Source organism: Bison bison, unplaced genomic scaffold (assembly GCF_000754665.1).
Source record: "Bison bison bison isolate TAMUID 2011002044 unplaced genomic scaffold, Bison_UMD1.0 scf7180017864214, whole genome shotgun sequence".
Lineage (NCBI taxonomy): Eukaryota > Metazoa > Chordata > Mammalia > Artiodactyla > Bovidae > Bison > Bison bison.
The window spans coordinates 59,704-64,965 of NW_011494786.1; positions in this window are offsets into that span (position 1 = coordinate 59,704).

Sequence of the window (5,262 nt, forward strand, 5' to 3'; positions counted from 1 at the left end):
AACCAGCCCCCGCTTCGGGGGTGGGGGTGGGGCCAATAGGAAATAGCCCCACACAGTTGACCAGGCTGGTAGAACATTCTGTACATGCCACGAAGAAAATGATAAATTAACAATGTTCCATTTCAAGGTGATCCATAAATGCACACACAGAGATTACAGATTTATTTGGCTGCCCAGCAGACTGGTGGGGACCATGCTTTCCTGAAATGGGGATGCCAAGTTTATGGCAGATGGAAGAATCTTGGAGGGAGAGGGAGAGTGTGTCATAAGAGGGTGATGGCAGAAAGGAGGATATGGTCAAGAGAATAGGGAGATAGCAATCTAAAGTGGTAAAAAGAACTACATGAGGAACGGTATTGCAACCCCAATTGTATACACTCCCAAAAAACCTTCCCAGTTTGCCCTCGCTCTGGGTGGGAGGGCTCACTACATCACCTGGGTCATTTTCAGACCATTCTCTTCTTGACTGCACCTTGGCTTTTCTCTCTAGCCCCAGGGCCTTTGCACACACTGTTTCTTCTGCTTGGAACACTCAATTCCCATGTGTCCTCTAACATATTAATTTTGTTTGTTTATTTTTGAAGTTTTTTTAAACATCCCACTATAGTTGATTTACAATGTCATGTTAGTTTCAGGTGTATAGCATAGTGGTTCTATATTTTTATAGGTTATACCCTGTTTAAAGTAATTATTATCATACCACAATTTCAACCTTATGTTGTGAAGGTTTCAACCTTATGCTGTGAACTCCTTGAGGACAAGACTGCCAAGGGCTCACAGTTGACTACGGTGCCTGGCACATGAAAGGGACTTCATCAATATACATAAAATATGTCTTTTTCTTTTTATGGCCTTGCCTCGCAGCTTATGGAATTTTAGTTCTCTGAACAGGGATTAAACCTGGGCCCTTAGCAGTGAGAGCATGGAATCCTAACCACTGGAGCACCAGGGAATTCTCATAATTTATCTTTTCCTAATGGAAAAAATTCTAACATATATAAATGTAGAAAAGAGTTATAAGGAGCCCTGACACACCCATCACCTTGCTTCAACAATTGTTAGCAATAGTTTGATGCAAACTGCAGGTTTCATTTTTATTTAATCAATACATGATTTAATATGTGTCTTTTAAGCTTTGAGGAAATTACTTACATTACAGAAAAATTGCAAAAGTGGTACAGAGTTTCCAAATACCCTTTACCCAGTCTCCTCTGATGTTAAATCTCACATGACCACATGACTGCTCATGGCGCAGCCCAGGGAGTGCAGCAGGGCCATGCCCATACCAGGAGCTCACAGATAGCAGGGGAGGCCAGTGGCTTTCAGGATTATTGGAGACTTACCGGGCTCTGGGAGAAGCCCAGAGGGGCACCCAGCTGGCCCTGGGTAGCACTAAGGTGAGGAGCTAAGTGCCATCAAGTGGGAACAGTTGGCCAGGAAGGGAGCAAAGGTGAACTGGAGCCCAGATCTGTGTCACTCATGGGATGAAGCAGGTTCGTGTCACCTCCCATCCCCAGAACCAGCCCCAAGGCAAGCAACTTGTGGAGCTCTATACCAAGGTCACAGGGGTAAAGCCTTGTACCAAGGCTACAGATATGGAGCCCTGCACCAAGGTCATCTCCAGAACTGATGGAGCCCCATAGCCACCATTACCACGAGCCTCCCTGATCTACTAAACTGGCCAGCCCCCTGACTGCATTTTAGGTAAAAATACCCACCCTATAGCACCTAACCAATCACCTAATGCCACCCTTCCTACAGGAATTTTCTTTGTCTTGAAGTTATAAAAATTGGCTTGTTGTTGCTGTTCAGTCCCTAAGTCATGTCCAACTCTTCGACCCCATGGACTGACTGCAGCATGCCAGTCTTCTCTGTCCTTTACTGTGTCCCAAAATTTGCTCAAATTCCTGTCCATTAAGTTGGTTATGCTATCTACTATCTCATTCTCTGCTGCCCCCTTTCCTTTTGCCTCCAGTCTTTCCCAGCATCAGGGTCTTTTCCAATGAGTTGGCTTTTCCCATCAGGTGGCCAAAGTATTGAAGCTTTGGATTCAGCAACAGTCATTCCAATGAATATTGAGGGTTGATCTCCATTAGGATTGACTGGTGTGATCTCCTTGCAGTCCAAGAGACTCTCAAGAGTCCTCCAGCACCACAATTCGAAAGCATCAATTCTTTGGTGCTCAGTCTTCTTTGGCTTTCCTGGTGGCTGGCTTCCCTGGTAGCTCAGATGGTAACGAATCAGCTTGCAACGTAGGAGACCTGGGTTCTATCCAGGTCTGGGTCAGGAAGATCCCCTGCGGAAGAGAATAACTGCCTACTCCATTATTCTTGCCTGAAGACTTCCATGAACAAAGGCGCCTGGCAGCTACAGTCCATGGAATTACAAAGAGTTGGACAAAACGGAGCAACTAACACTCACCCACTTACAGCCTTCTTTATGGTCCAACTCTCACATCCATACTTGACTGTTGGAAAAACCACGGCTTTGACTATATGGACATTTGTCAGCAAAGTAATGTCTCTGATTTTTAATATGGTGTCTAGGTTTGTCATAGCTTTCCTCACAAGGAGCTAGTGTCTTTTAATTTCACAGATGCAGTCAGCATCTGCAGTGACTAGCCCATGAAAGTGTCAGCTCTCCCTTGAGCCCACTGCTCTAACAGCGTCTCCCACTCTAATAAACTCTATTCTCCTGTCATTCTGCCTCATGTCTGGAAATTCTTTTCCAACCCATGCACAGGCAACACAACTCACATTCTCTTTCCCTCAGATGTCATCCCACCCGCTTCTCCCCAAGGCAGACACAGGGCTGGCAACTCACTTCGGGGGAACCTGAGGGTTTGGGGAAAGTCAGCAACCTCATACCATAGGCAGGTGTCCAGGAGGAGATCTGCCTGAATCTGTCTCTTGGGCATGTGGCCTGAGTATATCTGCTTTCTGGACGTGTCCACCCGCCTGTCCTTCCAGTAACTCAGACCCTGACCAAAGCCCAAGCAGAAATCGGGTTCCAGATCTGAGACTGATGCTGTTGATCCACACTGTTGCCCAGGCTGGAAGCTTCCTGTCTTCCTTGACCCAGCTTCCTCTCTCCAGATCTCCCCATTTCCCCCTCACTCTCACCAGTCCCTCTCTTCTCTTGGCACCACCCTGTTTCCATGCAGGCTGTCATCATCTCTTGCACAATTTCCACAGCATCCTGCAATGTGTTACCCAACCTGGATTTGGGTCTGCTTGCCCTGCGCACAATAAAACCAACTCTAGGCTGTGGTTGTTTTTCTTGTTGTTTAGTTACAAAGTTGTGTCTGACTCTTTTGCGACCCCACGGACTGTAGCCTGCGGGGCTCCTCTGTCCATGGGATTCTCCAGGCAAGAATACTGGAGTGGGTTGCCATTTCCGTCTCCAGGGGATCTTCCCAACCCAGGGATTGAACCCACTTCTCCTGCATTGCCAGGAGGATTCTTTAACACTGAGCCATCTGTGAAGTGTAGTCATTGTCTTTGTTTGTTTGTTTGTTTGTTTTGTTTTGGGTTTGTTGTTGTTGTTGTTAACAAAGAGCTTTATTTTCATGTTCTGGTTTCTTCATGTCCTAGGTTCTGCTAACAACCTTGATTCTTGCACTGTTGAGCATGTCAACAGCCAAAGATACATCACTTTGAGGAGGAAACAAGCAGGAAGGTGGCCAGCTCCCTGTCCCCCCACCTTCTCCTGGTATCTCCATCCCACAGGAAGGGTCCAGGTAGGAAGTTGAATCTGAGCACTACTCTCCTGTTACGCCATTCTCATCCTTGGATCCATCTTGGGGAACCAAGAAGGAGGATTCCTTTTTCCTGGGTCTCTAATGGAGACTCTTAACACCAGCTGATGTTTCAAAATCAAAACCAAACCAAACACCTGAAAAGCAAGGCTGAACGTAACTGTCTTCCGTCAGGTCCCATTTTCATTGCCTCATTGTCGTTCTGAGAGGTTTATCCTTAACTGCCATCATGGTCTTTCTCATTTTCACACTGGTGAATTTATGTAGGAAAAATTAACCCAAACTAGAAAATAACACGTTTGAACACTGTGGAAATTGCCTGAGACTGAACTCTGGGGGCCTGGGGGTGCAGCAAGGAGGTGGTCGGTGGAGCCAGAAAATATAGTGTTTATTGCAGATGCCAAGTAAGGAGAAAAGGCAGCTCCTGCTCAAAAACCCTAACACCCTGAGGTCTTTCAGTTCAGTTCAGTTCAGTCGCTCAGTTGTTTCCGACTCTTTGTGACCCCATGAACCACAGCACGCCAGGCCTCCCTGTCCATCACCAACTGCTGGAGTTTACCCAAACTCAGGTCTTTCAGGGGAGTGTTACTAAAGGCAATAGTAGGGTTATGGGTAACAGGGTGCCTTATCAACTCTCATTCCTCTGTACTGATTGGTGGTGAGATAACAGGGTGATATCTCAGGAGTCAATATCATCAACCAACTGATACCAACTGGTCTGATGGGCTTGTGGTCAGCAGTTTCTTTCTGGTGGGAATCAGGTTTCTATAAAAACAATTCAAGAATGTGCATCATATTTTGTTATCTGTGTCCTTCTGGGTGGAACTAGAGGTTCTGTGACTCTGCTCTACTGCTGATCTACTGTTTCAATTTATCACCGGTTCTCCTGGCCCAACTACAGCTCTTCGTTGCTGCACGTTCACATCCTTTTCAGAGATCAATCCTTGAGGCTGACTTTCTGAGAATTTGGAGGCAGCCTAAGGGACTAAAGCAAAGTCTTTTACTGCAAGGAGTTGGAGCGACAGGAGATGAAATGGGATCATATACCTGAGAGGGTCCCAAAGGGTCCTGCTTGGCTTCATATACTGTCTAGGCTTGTGTCCTGTGGTCCTTCATTCTACCCTCCTTGCAGCAGCCAAGGGGATATCTCTAAGAAGCAGATTGAAGCCTATCAGTTTCTGGCTTAAAACCCTTCCCTGAGCCTCTTCTGGCTGCTGAGATGTCTGTGACCAGCCTGGAGGCCCAGTTGGAGGGAGCATGTGAGCAGGCCCAAACCTGTTCTGCAGCCTGAGGGGCAGGGACACAGCCCATTGATTGCCTGAGCTGCTGCGTCTTGGGGCACACCCAAGGACCTGGGGCAAGGACAGGCTGGGGGCTGGCCTGGAGATGCCCTGTGACATCCTGTGCTTTCCTCTTGGGCTCTTTATGTGCCTGGTCTATGCCCGGGGCTCACAAACAAAGTTGTTTAGCAGCAGTGGGGGAACAAAAGGGTGATGGGTAAAGAT